Raw genomic sequence first — 16,641 nt, 5'->3', positions numbered from 1 at the left:
CGTCCAGAGAGGCCAGCACAACACAAAAACTCTTCTTTATTTACAATAGATTGTTCATTACCCCCACATACCTACATAAAATACACAACACAAATATCAACACTTGCTGAGCATGTTCCCAGGTTGACGCTGATCTTCATCATATGCTATTCACCTGTCCACATGTTTTTATATTCTGGAAAAAGGTCTGGCACCAAATCAACACTATCTTTCACACCACAATTCCCCTTTCTCTCAAAAACATTTTCCTAGGTAGTTTAACATCGGACTGGAAAACAAGTCATTCCCAGTTACCACCTATTGATTTGTTAATAGCTGTAGCTTTCAGCAAATATAAAAAAACTGGAATGATTCCTCTAAATTGTCCTATTTAGCTTGGTGGTATGTTGTATGTCACAATCACCGCCTTGATACAGCACTTGTCCATCCTATCTCTCTTGCTACTAAACGATCTCACCTCTGGGGCCCACTCACACAATTTCTAGATAACACCGTGAAGAAAAGTTCTTTACCTGTTCCCTCACAACAAGAAGTTACCAAGCCTCCTTGGCGTCCTATTGTTTGTTTATAATTATGCTTAATTGATCATTTTCTATAAAAAAAATAAAATGTGCATTTTTGACATGTACTGTTAGTTACGATTTTTGTGAACCTTTAATTGTATTCATATCATCTTCTATATTATCCTTTTACTATTTTAATGGATATTATAAATCATTATTATTCTTTATTACAATTATGTATTTATGTATAAAAAAATAACTGCGTGTACGAAGTATTGTTTTTATGATCATTTTAATCTTTTCAATAAACCTTTACTTGAACTGAAAAAACAGACTTTAAATGTGCAACTCATGTACTTTTGAATGATTCTCTTGATGTCAGTTTACGCTACCATTAGCATACTTGTCACCAAACCTTTTGATCCCCACCACTGCAAAGGCTCCACTGAATCCACCCTCAAATGTTACTTCAAGTCCCTGTAATTCAAAAAGCTGGAAGAGAAGAGAAAATCAAAAGGGTTTCACCAGAGCAACCCATTAGCTTGCTCTGTGCTACTAAGGCTGTGTATATAGCCTGAATCTCATGGCATGGGGCCTTGTGGGTACTTAGTAAGGAGGTTTCTCCAGCAAGAGTATAACCGTAATTTTTTCAGTCCAAGCATAGAGGATAGAAAAATATACAGCTTTAATGTAGTTACTCAGGAGTTTAAATGAGCGGACAGAGCACGGTCAATTAACACTTTGAATCATTTCGGAATGCATGTCAATCGGGCATGACACTTTGCCATTGTAGCAGTTGCCGCTCTTGGCTACACGGCATGGCTTTTTGTTTTGAATATGCCGGTCTGTTTCTATTGCTTAAATGTGGTGACCGAAACTTTTTTGCAATATGTCTCCTTTCCCTGGTTTGCATTTATATGTTTAATACCCGCTCTCAATGCAAATGTCGCTTTTATGAAGTTACTTGGTAGTTTAAAGCAGTTGACTTAGCGCGGTTTTTAGGTACTTGGTCTTATCCTTCAATGCATGATAATTAGATGCTTTGCTTTTATAGCCTTCTTTGGTTTTTGGCTACGCGTCATGTCTTTCAATCTTCAATATACAGCATTTTCCTAATCTTCCATGCCTTGACGGTTTACATTCTTAAAAGCTTTTAGATTTTCGTATTAATCGGGGGTAATATGATTTCTGTTATCCCTATTTGGCAGTATATATACCAGAACTGCTCAGATAATTTGTTCCCTGATGGGACGGTGGTGACTGGGCTTCGCCTATACCTTTAAAGCAATATTCGTGATACTGGATACCTGACACTCGATCGGGTGCTAGGTGAGTCTGTCTTCTTTCAAAATAAGACGCCAATTTTGGAATACATGTTTCTTTATTATTTTGTTTATTACTTTCTAAGAGGCTTTATTTATTATAGTATGCTAGTTAAAATATATGGGATTATTGTTTGGTTATCTATTCTCTCTGTGGTCTTGAGCATTATTTTGACTTATGACCCTGACTTTCTTTCTTCCTTTAGACCTTTTTGATTTTACTCAATCTCGGAAACTATACCCTGCCTTCGAGATCTTGACCTATTCAAAAGACTTTTTGAAAATTATGCATTAGCTGGCCATTTTTGAGGTGAGATACAGTTTGTTACAGGAGCGCACAAATTCACATCTTTCTACAAACTGAGTCACTGTTTTAATATTCTGCTGCTACTATTAGGCTACTACCCAATCTCCAATTCATCGTTCTTATTGATTTGTTTGTGATGTAATTTTCGTTATATGTTCTGTTTATGTAAGTGAATCTTTGTTATATATTTATGAAGATTATCTGAAAGCATCAATATATCTTTATCAGATGTTTGTCTTTTGTAGATGTTTGTTAATGTCATTTGTTATGTCTTTGCTTTCATGAATTTGTTGGCCATCTGCAATTATTATTGTACTTTAAATGTTTTTTAATGTTTATCTATGTGGTATTTATATTATGTATTGTTTATGATGTTTCAGCCCTGACGAAGTTCCCACTGGCAAAACTGGGAACGAAACGCGTTGGCTGTGTGCCAGTTTTTAAGAAATAATGGAATAAAAGAAGCATTTCTTGGAATAGATCTCTGCTTCTTTATTGACCTCACAACGAGTGCACCTTCCATCCCTTTTGAATATTTTGGGCTAGTAGTGGCACCTCTGGACGGCGGGTGCAGGAAGTGATTGCACAACTTTTCTACTTTTAATGTACATATGGACTGAATGTACCTGACCTTGGTCTGCCGTTTGTTTGTTTTTTGCAAGCATAGAGGAGGCCTCAAGTATATGGCAGCAGTAATAATCATTTTGAGCCTGTGCGATGAGACAGTTTCCTTAGAGGTCAAGCACTTCCACACCACTAGCATCATATGGCGCCAACAAACATTCTTAGCTGCCTCCAGGAGAGAAACCTGCCCAGATCAGTCTTATCATAGCAGAGTGCAGACAATTAAAGATGAAAGGACAATAACGGGGGCATTCTGGAAAATGTACAATAACTTAGTAAAACTATTTTAATTGAAGTTATGCATCCTTATATAGACAGAGGTAGTCTGATCCAAGCCCTCACTTTGCACTGCAATTCAGAAAATACCATAATGTAGTTTTCCTGATGCAGGGCGCAAAATGTACATCGTCAATCACCCCCAAATACCTTTTGGCTGAGGGGAACCCATTGAAATGGGAACCCAGCCATTGCCTGTTGGGTTGCAGGGTTAAGTGACAGCAGCACTAACTTGTTCCAGTTAATATACAGACCTGAATACTTGCCAAATGTGATGATATTGGAATGTAATAGGAGGTAAAGTGGTCTGGGGATGTTTAACATAGAGTAAAATATTGTCAACATGTAAGCTAATAATGTGCTTAGATCAGACCACCTTTTAGAGTTGACCTCTCAGGCATAGCAGGCTGGAAGTTCCACTGTCAAGACACAAAGCAGAGGTGACAGCCAACCTTCTTTCCTCATTCCTCTACCTAAGTAGGTAAAACTAGAAAGCAACCCTTTGATGCGAACCTCTGCTGCAAAGGAAGTTTGAAATTGTTTAACCAGCATAAGGAAGCAGCTTCCCTCCTCTATCCTGCGCAGTACATCTAAAAAGAAAGAAAACTAAATTAAATCACAGGCCCTCTCCACATATAGTAGTTACTGCCACTGCTGGAAGATGGGGTTCCACGTTGTGGGCGATGGAATAGACCCTTCTCAAATAGTTTTATGTGGATCTGCTTTGTGTAAAGCCTGTTTGGTCCAGACATACCAAAAGACACTTATATGGAGCCTATGAGCTTGCAGTTCTGCTAGTATTTTATTACATGTGTTAATCTCTGGCATTGGTCTGTATGACGGATATTTAGTTGGCAACAGCAAAATAAATGCTTATTTGATGAAAGCCAACAATTGCCCCATTGAAAACACCTCATAGTACATTCTTAGGAGGTGAGGTAGAATTGAAATAACGTCAGGGCCTGGAACCTTGTTACTTGGTAGGTCAGTGATAACCTCACCTATCTCCTAAACTGTAAATGGAATGTTCATGTTTACAGTGGTACCACAAATCTACCAGACCATAATATTACTTTGTTTGTAAATTGCAATGCTGCTCAATTTAATTGAAAACTTGTCACTCATTAATGTTTCTAGCAGTCCCTCTATAGTACAAAGTGAAAGTTCACACCATGTCATCTAGAACAGGAGGTGACATTCTTAGTCTTACGAGAATCATAAAGTCTCATCACACTCTAGACATCACTCGTTCAGTGACCGCCATGGATTCCCAAGCATGCAGTATGAAAACAACGAACACACTTTACCCTGGGGAAGACATCTAAGGCAATGATAAGCAGCAACATACCCTGAGTTGGAGGCCTCCTGCATGATCAGTGCATCTAACATGACTATGGCCCACCCCTATTTGAAGGTTCATCCAAGTTGAAATTTCACCAGAAACCCCGTTCTCCACCTTATACTAGGCCTGGGCAAAGCACTACACTACGCTCGCGAAGTTTGCGAAGTTCGCGCTACTTCGCGCTACGCGAATTGCACGTAGCACAGTGCGAACACGCGTAGCGTAGTCTTGCGTAGTGCTGCGGTCATTTTGTGCTTGCTCGCGGTCCTCAACGTCAAGTTGGCGACCGCGAGCAAGCAAAATGACATCCCGGCGACACTTTTTCCTTGTTCGCGATCCGCAACATCAAGTTGGCGATCGCGAACAAGGAAAATAAACCTCCCGGCGAGATTCCCAACGCGAGGAGGTCAGGTTTCTCATTGCGAGGGGTCGCGTATGCTCGCGACCGCTCGCGATGAGAAACTACCAGTTCGCGTTGAGAAAACTGCCGCTCGAGTAAAAATCTCCTCGAGCAGCAGAAAACTACAGCTCACACTGTGCAAGATGCCATTTTCAATGATTGCACAGTGCCGGTTGCTTGTCCGCACTGTGCAATCATTGAAAACAACATCTTGCACAGTGCGAACATGTTACTACGCAGTTCGCGAAGTGCTACGTGAAGCTCGCGTAGTGCGAACTGCACTTTGCGTAGCTTCGCGAAGTGCTACTTCGCGAACTACGCCCATCCTTACCTTATACCAGATGACAAACTCGACACATTCATTGTTAGAGCTCATGGGACATTTAACAAGCCAGAACAACATCAGTACCCATCCACCTCCCATACCAACCAGTGATTGAACTTCCTCCCTCAGTACATGGACAATGTTCTCTAATGTAGTCGGCTTAGAGAGTGGCACCATACTGGCTTCTTGAGTGACATTTACATCGGCAGTGAGGGAGGCTCCAACCAAATGGAGATGCTGTCTTAGCAGATTTTGACTTCTTTCCGGGCACTGGGGCTAATACCCATGGAGGTGCCGCATCAGGAGGCGTACGTGCTGGCAGAGCCTCACCGATTGAAGACTTACGGCTTGCTATTCTGCATCAGTTCAGAATGACTTCTGTAGCCTTTGAGCTACCCCTCAAGGAGAGATGCTTTCCTGTGGGCCTGGTAACTGTGGCAGAAACTGACTTCTTTGTGGAGTGTTTAAAATATAGTAAAGCTACAGCTCATCCGCTGGGTCTTGCTTCCCCAGCAAATCAATTCCACCACCACTATAGCCATTTTTGTGGGTACTCTAGTGTGATGCAGGCATGCCAGTGACAACTTTCTATGCCAGATTATTTTCCTTAAAAGCTACAATGCTCATTTTGGTGGGGGGGGGGGTCTAGGGGATAACACCAGCATGGTTATATGTAGTTGTGTCCACCCTCAGCCAGCTCTGCTACCTTAAACCCCTTTGATTCTCCCTCTCGAGCCATTATATTCCAGTGGAGCTGGGTCTTCCAGTTTCAGGTTTCGCCTAACCCTGGGCGTAGTTCAAGAAGTAGCACTTCGCAAAGCTACGCAAAGTGCACTTCGCACTACGCGAGCTACGCGTAGCACTCCACAAACTGCGTAGTACCCTGTTCGCACTGTGCAAGATGCTGTTTTCAATGATTGCACAGTGCGAACAAGCATCCGGCACTATGCAATCAGTGAAAACGGCATCTTGCACAGTGCGAGCTGTAGTTTTCTGCCGCTCGAGTAGATCTTTACTCGAGCGGCAGCTTTCTCAACGTGAACTGGTAGTTTCACATCGCGAGCTGTCGCGAGCATACGCGACAACTCGCAATGAGAAACCTGACCTCCTCGCGTTGAGAATCTCGCCGGGATGTTTATTTTCCATGCTCGCGAATGGCAACTTGATGTTGCTGATCGCGAACAAGGAAAAAGTCTCGCCGGGATGTCATTTTGCTTGCTCGCGGTCGCCAACTTGATGTTGAGGACCGTGAGCAAGCAAAAAAAGACTGCTGCACTACGCAATGCTACGCATGTTTGCACTGTGCTACGTGCAATTTGCGTAGTGCGAAGTAGCGCAAACTTCGCAAACTACGCGAGCGTAGCGTAGTGCTTTGCCCAGGCTTAGTTTCGCCTACACATAGCGTGCGCTGTGCTTCAGAAATCTATTGTTTTTTATATAAACTTAAAAGGGACTTACTTTCCTGGCTTTTCACGGGTTCCTGTGAGTGTCACTTACCTTTCCTCCATTTCTATTGGCCGTAACATAATTTCCTGCATTTATCAATGCTTGTTCCTGTCTACTTTTCTTATCAGTTTCCCGCTGGCGAAATACTGTTAACATCCGCTTTGGTGGAACTATATTTTCATAACGTTTTGCCTTTTACTATTGCAGCATATTTATATACCAATTTATCACCGAGAGATTAAGTGATTTGCATGTAATTACAGGATGTTGCGTTGCCGAGACTCAAACTGGAATCCCCAACTATTGAGTCAGCAGCTCTGGCCCCTTTGCCACATCCTCTCCACTCCTGTGTTATCTGTCAGGGAGCTCTTTTCTTCTCCCGGACTACGATTGATGAAAACAGCTCTTTATTCATGACAGAGGTGAAACCGATGCATTACCAATACTTGTTTACACCAGTTGGGAGGCGATTAAAAGGAATTGCTGGGTAAATGAGCTAGTCTGGAATGGCAATGTGCCCTAATCTTTCTGTGTCTCCCCAAGGACCATTCTCTTTCCACCAAGACATTCTCTCTGCAAAACACCCCAATTGTGAAGGAGTAAGTTTTTGCACCATCAACAAAGGAGGCATAGAGGTGGTGCCTCTGAAAGAGAGGGACACTGGATGTTACTTCCTTTATGTCTTGGTCCTGCCAGAATGCAGAGGTCTTCAAAGACTAATCCCAGATCTCTGCCTACTGAACTTGCTTGTTTAGCAGGACAAGTTGTAGATGAGAACAGTTGGCATCCCTGGATCTTCATTGCACCTATTTTCATCTTCTATTTCTTCAACCCATGGACAGTACCTGAGGTATACAGTGGCTCTCTAATACTATCAATTCATAGCGCTACTGTTCTGTCTGACAACTGCACCACACATCTTTGCCAAAGGTGCTTATGGTCATACTGACTTCAGTCTGATGGTCAAGATCCCATGCCTTTCCATACTTAGGTGACTGGCTACTAAATGCAGAGTCTCTGCTGCTGGTCAAGGAACTCCAATGGCAGATGATGACTTTCTTCCATGACTTGGATCATCAACATCCGAAAATCTCAGATTACTCTAGCACATACACTAACCTTTCATGTAGTTGTACTGGACATGACCTGCATGAAGGTTTTTTTCTCTTCTTCAAAGGATAACAGGTATTTTAGGGATGACTGTGAGGTCTATGACTCAGACTTGGATCCCGTGGCCACTGAGGCCTCCTTGCTGGTTTGGGCTGCCCATCTGGGAAAGATGATGGTGCAGGGCATTTCACCTACATCAGAGCAGTACCTGCACATAAATGTGATTGAGCAGTTGAAACGGCCACCTTGATACAGAGACGTTTTCTCACTTTCATCGCAGGGCGCACCAGTCAGATTCTGTAGAACACCACCATCCATCACTTCAGCAGACAGGGTATTGTAGGGTTCATCAGCACTATGCTGAGAGGTGATTTTCCTGTGGCAGTGGGCATACTAATGGAGACTTTTTTCTGGTAGTGGCTCACCTAGCAGGTTCTTCCAGTGTTAAGCTGGATGGGTCTGAGTTGCCTATCACTGGAGGACCATAAGTGGAAGCTGCATCCCCAAGTGGTACAGATGATCTTCTCCAGATTAAGATTTCCACTTTCAGAGCTCGTCACCCCTAACCAGGTCAGGATATATAATCTGACTGACTGATTTCCGGAGGGACGCATTCATGTGCAACTTGTCTCAGACCTTGTTTATGGGTCAACCATTTCTGCCAATTGTAATTCTGCCAAAAGTACTGTGGAAGGTCAGGAGGGACCAAGCACAGCTGATGCTACTTGCTCTAGACTGTGCTTTGAGGATTTGGTATGCCGATCTATTTGTTCTCAGTCCTGGCTCTACTCCTGTAAAAAGGGGACCTGCTCTTGCAGCACAATGGTCAGGTGCTCTTCCTCACTCCCCAGACACTGGAAGTGCCCGAGTTGAGATTAAACGGTGCCAATTAGTCTTTTTCCTTTCTGATGAAGTTTCAGACATCACCTTGGCAGCCAGTAAGCCAGCAAACCAAATCAGTCCATGCAGTTTACTGAGATACGTTTGTCCACTGATGTGAATCAGAAAGTGTAAACCCCTTTAATTTTGCCCTTCTGACATCTTGGGGCTTGAATTACCATTTGCACAGCAAGGTTTTTTCGTGACGGTACTTAAGGGTTTTCTGGGGACAGTTAAGATTTAATTGGTGCCCAGTCTGCTTTCATATGCATGCCTGATCAGCCTTCCCAGTTGCACATTTTCTTAAAAGCTTGTTCTATTTGATCCCTCCCAATCATCTGTAGGGTTGGAGCAGTATTTTGACTTTGTTGATAGTATCGCAGTTCCAGAGAGTGTCCTGATTTCTAACCTCTGCAGAGTAGTCCATGGTCCTCTTAGCATACCTTGTGAAAGCACTTCTGCCTCACATCTCAGGCATGCTGTGACTGGTACTTTGCCCAAGCTGTGTTGCTTAATTCCTTGGCTAAGCTGTCACTACTCCATTCCACTTCCCAGGGAGGTATTGCTTTGGGACTCATTCATTAGGTGGTCAAAGTGAGGAAAGATGTATCCATCAGAAGAAGAAGGTACTTACCTTTGGTGACGGTGTTTCTGTTCCTCACATGAAGAGTTTGTGCCGTAACTAATAGATTCCAATTTTTTAATACATGTTATGTGCTGTGTTTTGCCCCCCACCTTGCTGGGGCATAGACAAAGTACACAAACTGATGCCAACATACTAGTGGGCACCTAATATAGTGCTGTGAAATTCTGCCCGGAAGTTGAGTCACTTTTGGAGCCACATTGCATTTCCTGGAGGTGTTTGCTAGCCATTGCTGGAGAGAAAGATTTCCAAACTAATCTTTCATCTGGGAGATAATTAATAAGACAAAGAAACTGCAGGAGGACAATGTATCACCACAAGTATCATCATTAAATTGAAGTACCTCTTCAAAGGGAGAACTTTTCAGACTCGTGTTTGTTTAAACATTCAGCATTAGTAACAAATGTATCACTGCAGGGTTGAGGAGCTCACTTAAGACCCTGCTAGTGAGTATGTATGGATCACCTCATTTGAGAAAAGATTACATCAACTACCGAGAGTTAAGAGCTATTTAACATTGAGGGTATTCTTTCTGTAGTTTGGAAGGTGCAAACAAGTTTAAATCCTAATAAAACACCTCAACTATGTCCTATGTGAACAAGCAAAGAAGAATAGAATCAAAGATCCTTTTTACAAAGAAAGAATGAAGTTAAAGGAAAGAGGCTAATGTCAAATTAATTGATCTATTAGCAGCTACGTTAGCTGGGAAGAACAATATGACTGCAGGTATCCTCAGCTGATTTTCTTCCTTGGAGAACAATAGGGATTTTCTCCAGGCAGTAGACTTTAGATTTTTCATTCCTGGGTGGTTCCAATCCTAGGTCTATTCAAGAGTAGTCGGAATGCATAAATCAGTTCACATTTATTTTGTCATATTATTTTAGCCTCAGCAATATTTATACATATTATCCCAATAAATAGCAACAACTCAGTTGAGAAAAAAAAAATGTATTACTTCCCACCGTGTTTCCTTATAAACCCATAACCTGCTCCTAAAACAATAACACAAATAACATAATTACCCATTAATTAATTAATACAAATTAACAGCCAACTATTAATTAATAATATTTAATTGACACAATGAAATCTAAATTAAATACATACTAATAAGTAATAAAATCTAAATATTTTGTTATAATTAAATTACTTCCCACCCTATGCCCCTATAAACCCACAACTCGCTACAGAACTAAACGCATAATTTATTTAACAGAGAATTAATCACTACTAAAACTTTAACAAATATATTAAAAAACAAAAGCAATACTTATACAAATAAAATACATCACATACTTTCAAAATACATACTAACATACATTACACTAATTTAACCCATTCGTTGCATGCGTCGGCCAATGGGCGTCGCGAGCACTACCTCCGTAGTGCTGCGCACATCCGTTGGCTGACGCGGCCCCGCCCGCGCACAGAAACGTCCACACCGTGGCAGATTCTATGCAGCGCTAAAGGGGTTAAACATCGACATTATAAACATCAATATTTTTGCAAACTGTATTGCTAACTTCGATATTTTCAAAAAGTATATTTCTTACCTTAAGGTACATATTCTTGCTGACGATATTCTTGTATCACGATATTTCCAGCTTGATGTTTGTGTATGTCGATATTTAAAACTCAATATTCTGTCTGTGTACCCCTTTTAGCACAATGCTGGCTCTTAGTTATTTTATTACTGTCCTGGCAGCACCACTCAATGCTGCATACTTTGGGGCCCTCAATTGCGGCCCTCATCCAATTAGTCTGTGTCGTGTGAGTCATTAAAAGCCTTCCAAGGACTTCGGCCCCCTTAAACTGCTGTGACAAAGTCCCAGTACCGCAGACACATGGGCTAAAAAGACCACAGAAGCACATCCACAGCTTGCCAGTTTGGCCAGTCAGCACAGCGGCCACAGGCCCAAAGAAGTAGAAAGAAGAAAGCAATCAAACCATGCTGCTGCCTGCACCAGACAAACGTTGCCTAGAGTGCTCAGTAGCCGTGTCAAGCCACCAATGTCCACCTGTACCCACCAAACAAGGAGGTAATTAACAGCACAAGGGAAAACTGGCCAGGAGTCAGGATCACAAGGACGTGGGGGAATCTGAGGGCAGACACAAGCTGCTCTAAAGGACTCTGGAACAGCTGTTGTGCATCCGGGAGCTAGTTTCAGTCTTAGTCTCATGGAACAATTCAGTGATGATTGGTGGCGGTCAGCAGCAGTAGTGTCTCAACTGGTACCAAAAGCAGAAGTGACTACTAGGGTGCTGGTTTTCTGACTCTGATTGTGCCCTGGGCTCTGATAACTAGACTCAGGGCTTCTCCTCTGTGTTAAAGGTAAATGGTAATTAGGTATAATTACAATTGGTACTGACAGACCCCTGTAAGTTCCAAGTATATAATAAGGCAAGGGGGATTCAAACTACCTATAAGTCCCTAGTATGTAATAGGGCAAGGAAGTTCAGAGGCCCATTAGATTTCCTGCACTGGTGTGTGCCTTGCTGTGTTGCCTGTTGTCATTTTAAAGGCAGCACTGCTTTGCAGACTGTCTTTAAAGCTCAATTATATGCAAATTCAACTTTGGACTTTAAGTGACTTCCAAAGTCTCAAAATACCTTCTTTGTACATATAAGTCACCCCTAATGTCTCCCCTAGGTGCCGCAGTGGTAGGGTATCTTGTAACTATAAGCATGGTCATTATAAAAGATGTTTTAGAAGCCCTGGTGAGGGAACAACTGTCAATTTTGTATTTATCTCATTGTAGCAAATGGCTCCATAGGCTTACATTGGGATTTTTTATTTTATTTATATAAGTATAAGTATTGACAGGAGCGAAATAAAAATCTAATTTGAGGTATTAAAATGATAGCTATGATATAATGTGCCACTGTTAGATTTATAAGAATTGTCACAGAAAAAAGTTATTAAACTTTAGTTTCTGCAAGCCAAAATCCAACTTTCCAGCTGCCCTCTTCTGTTTGGCTAGTCTCTGCCAGGCTGAGCCAAGCTGTCTTAGTGAGGTGTGAAGAAACATGCTAGAGAGACTATGAGTCGCATGTAGGAAGAGAGATGCAGCTACAGAAGCTGCTGGCAGTAAGGGGGGGGGTGGAGTGGCCAAACTGGACTTCAATGCATGGGCGTCCAGAGAAATATTTCCAGGGGGGAGGGGGGCAAAATCTTAGCATCATCCATCCTCCAACATGATGTGTGCCAGGCGGTGAACAAGAAACACTGGGGTGCAGGAGAAGCCATAGGGCACAGGAAGCAGGCCGCATCTGTTTCCTTTCAACATAGGGTTGTTGCGCCACAGCCATTTCTTTCTTTTGTGGCCTTTCGTAGATTTCACGCCTTCTAGCAGTTGGCAAGGAAAAAAGCAAAGCTGCAGGCAGGAGTGGCTCCTGGCCAAAGGTGAAACAGTGCAAGCATGCAAATGGTTGAGAAACCTGATGTAAAAGCTTAATGGAAGGATAAAGGTGCCATTGCCTGATTAGCAATTTTTAATCTGTTTTCATGTCACCACTATTGAATTCATACACATATGATCAAGACACTCTAACTGTATTATAAAGAATACCATATTTAATCTGCATTTGGTTTCAAAGTGCACCAACAAATGACAATTAAAATATATGACAAGTGTCATATATTGCATACAAATATTAAAATGAATAAAATCAATTATATTAACTTAAATAAAATAACAACTTGTGTTCATCTAGATGCTACTGTGGCTTGGGTTCCATTGTATAGCACCACTATCCCTGTGTTGCTAATGCAGGCTCTTGGCACTAAAGATGCTCTTTTTCAGTAGTATTCAGCATAAAGTTATGTTTCTCTCCCCTCTCAGCCAGTAGAAGGGGTATCAGGCTGCAGGGTCATTATGGGAGTTACAGCTCCGTGAAGCAGTGCTCAATCAGTGCACAGTCGCCAGGCACATTCCTCTTGTTGTAGGGAGGAGAGGGAATCCCAATCCAGAGTTGATAGCTTTGCAGGGGAGACAAAGGGGGCTCCATGCAGCCTATGCTCAGGGAGTGGAGGAATACAGCTGTTTTTCTTTTGTTCTGCAACGGTTTGTGGTTGTCACTGCCCTGTTTTTGCCACTGTCATCCCTGCACTACTCACTGGTAAGAATATGTGCTACACATGGGGCAATTATTGTGCCAACTTACAACTTCACCATCTGTCACTGAAGTGTTAGGCCACACTATCCAAGCTGTCCTCCAAAGTCATCCATACCAGACCTCATCTGCGCCACCAGTTTCAACTCATGTGGCACTGGAAAGCTCTCTCCATTTTGTCTGAAGGGCCCATCGGATTGTGTCTGCAGTAATGCAGGATTACAGTGTCAGTGGAGCCCAGGAGCTTCAGTTCTCAAACAGTCACCTCCACCGTGCTCATCCTGGCCCACCAGTGCATCATGCTTTGTAAAGATCAAAGAATCACCTGAAATCTTTACTTGCAATATGGGTGTGAGAAATTAGGTTGTTGGTTGACTGGGTTGTGAGCCCTGGTTAGGCAACAACCACAATCTCCTGCAGGGTGAACCACAAAAAGTCACTAAATTAACCTGTGCTGAACCCTGGATAGTTTGGCACAAAAAGCAGTCAGGCGTAACTTAGAGGCACTGTGTAAAGTATTTATGCAGTACTCAAACAGTAATAAAGTGAAAACACAACAAAAGGAAAACCCAAACCAAGTTAGAAATAGAATACATTTTAATAAATTGACACCAAAACAACAAAGATCTAATCAGTACAAACGTACTTAAGGATTTTTAAAGTTTAAGGCTCAATATAGCGCCCAATAGATCAAACCACCAACAGCGGACATCTAGTCGAAAGTTAAGACTGCCCATGATGGAGTGTGGTTCGGAGGGAGAGGGCATGGCTAACCGCCGAGCATGGCGGCCGTAAATTTGCTGGGCTCCCAGTCTGGGGCCCTCCATCCATGCCACAATACACTGGAGTGGGCGGCATCCATGCCCCAAAAGTGCTGAATAGGGCAGCGGGGACACAGCGGACCAGATATATACATTGGAGCCCTGCTGATCCAGGGTGTGACACGATCCGTGGGAAGTGCAAAATGACTTGGCCTGGAAAAAGATGGAAGCCCTGGTTTTCTTCTGACAGAGGAAGACGCACTGATCCCAGTTTGAGGAGGGGGCCGGCGCAACCTCTGATAATTTCCCTGATTGTTCCGGAGGAAGAGGGAGTCTGCAGCCCCGCCGGACACCCCGCAAGATTAGAAACGAGGTGAGTTGGTGCGTACTCCGCTTAGCTGCGCCTGTGCCTGGAGACTGTCGGAGTGGCTGAATGCTGAGCAGCTCCTGGGGCGGCGGCTCTTTTGGTGGCACGGGCTACTGAGCCTGCTGCTGCACTGGCGGGAGAATGCTACGGACCAAAGCCCCTGAAGCTGACCTAAAGGAGTGAGGCGAGTGGCCGATCCAAGATGCTGTTGGGGAAAAGTGTGGGGCACTGGAGTGGAGATCATGCTGCGTCCTGAAGAGCAGATTAGAAGTATTGTGTTGCCGGAGACTGGGCGTGGGGTGCCTCCAGTGGGGCAATCGAAATATGGGAGTGAAACACTATCCCCCAGGAGATCCTGACTGAGGGAATGCCCCTGACCCCCATCGGGCACCGCGGTTCCTGTGAGCCACGGACTGTGAGAGAGTTAATCTCTACCATATCCCCTCCGTGAGTGTCACTAGCTGTTCCAGAAAGCTGAAATTAAAACCTCTCTATACACAAAGGAAAGTAAGGCAAAAACCCGTGGACGTCTAGCCCTTGATGACTCCTTCAGGGTGGGTTCTGTAACTGGGAGCCAGCTGCCCTTAAATATTCTAGTTACCTACTGTAGGGTGGGGTCACTCACTGTACTGCCAAAGATCCGCTGGAACATTGCTCCTTGGGGGAAAATACACAGACCTCTCATCCACCTATCTGGATTTCATGTTTGGTGTATTACCCATTAATGAGTCTCTAAAGCTAAACATAAGAGGGAGCTGTGCCTTGTAAGGGTATGCCTTGGTAAATTACCCCCCCACGCCCCTACTCCTCTGAGGCAGTGGGGCAGCACCCGTGCAGGATCCATGGTGATGCGAGCCGACAGCTGCAAAAACATGCTAGGCGCTGACTTCGTGACATTTGGTTGTGGGTAAGATGATCAGTGCCCTGGAATGACAGCGGAGGCCTGGCATGGGGCTGTGCAGCAGGGAGGGCACTTAGGGGTCCACTCACCATGGGGGGCCTTCTTGCGGCCATGGAATAGACCGGGTAGAGTTGGCACAATCCAGGAAATTACAGCAAGTGTACTCCTTGCGCTTGACCCTGGTTGCAGAAATGTGCACCTCTCATGGCCTGGATATTCTGTTTCTGGGCAGCTGGTCACCGCAGAGAGACCGACATTCCCAAAGGGTCCTTAAACTAGCCCAGATGCAATCATAACACCTACCTTGGAGGGACCAAGAAAGATTACTACTGAAGCCAAGCATTAGCCACAGGTGAAACCAGAACCAGACCTATTGGTGGGGTTTTAGGGGTAGATAATCTTAATCATGAAGTTGATGCGGTATGGACTATAACCATTAAAACACACCAACTCCATAATTTCATATCTAACTCCTATATTGTACTAGCAGCAAAATGGGACATACAAAGAGCAGAAAGCGGGATACAGAGGAACTCAACACAGCCTCAGCCACCACATCCACAGCGATGGTACTCCCCATGATGGAGGGCACACAGCTGGACAAATTGGATCTAATCCTACAAGAAATACGACAGTCTCGTGCACTGATGGAGCAGCAACTGGGCTCCATCACGGCCGACATTGCAATAATTCGAGATGACCACAAGAAACTCGCCAAAAAGGTGACTGCCAACAAAACAGCAGTGCAGGAACTGCTCCCAAAACAAAAAGAACACTTGAATGAGCCGGAACAGATGCAACACCAGATTGCAATCCTACAGGAAAGGATAGAAGATGCAGAGGGAAAGTCACATTGAAATAGCGTACGCATTATTGTCCTACCAGAGAACTCAGAGGGTCAAAATGCAATGCTCTACATAGAAGCCTATGCCTAGCTGACACTTTCTGCATTGAAAGAGTCCACAGGGTTCCTACATGGAGAAGAGTACCGGACATGCCGCCCCACCCTGTTGTGGCCAGATTGCTGAATTACAGAGACGGTGACCAGATTCTACATGTTGCGAGGGAAAAAGTACCAATCACCAAAGACAATGCACGCATTTCCTTTTTCCCTGACTGCACACTCCAAGTGCAGAAGCAAAGGGCGCAATATCATGGAGTTAAGCAACATCTACATGCCATAAATTTGAAATATGCCCTCTTATATCCGGCAAAACTCACAATTATATATGAGCAAAAAAGTAACTTCTTTGATAACCCGATGGAAGTTTGGGAGTGGATCAAACACACCTTCCCGGATCTACCTTTTAATTCGGTACAGC

Source organism: Triturus cristatus, chromosome 8 (genome assembly GCF_964204655.1).
Source record: "Triturus cristatus chromosome 8, aTriCri1.1, whole genome shotgun sequence".
In the NCBI taxonomy this organism is placed as follows: Eukaryota; Metazoa; Chordata; class Amphibia; order Caudata; family Salamandridae; genus Triturus; species Triturus cristatus.
This window is presented reverse-complemented; position numbering follows the sequence as displayed.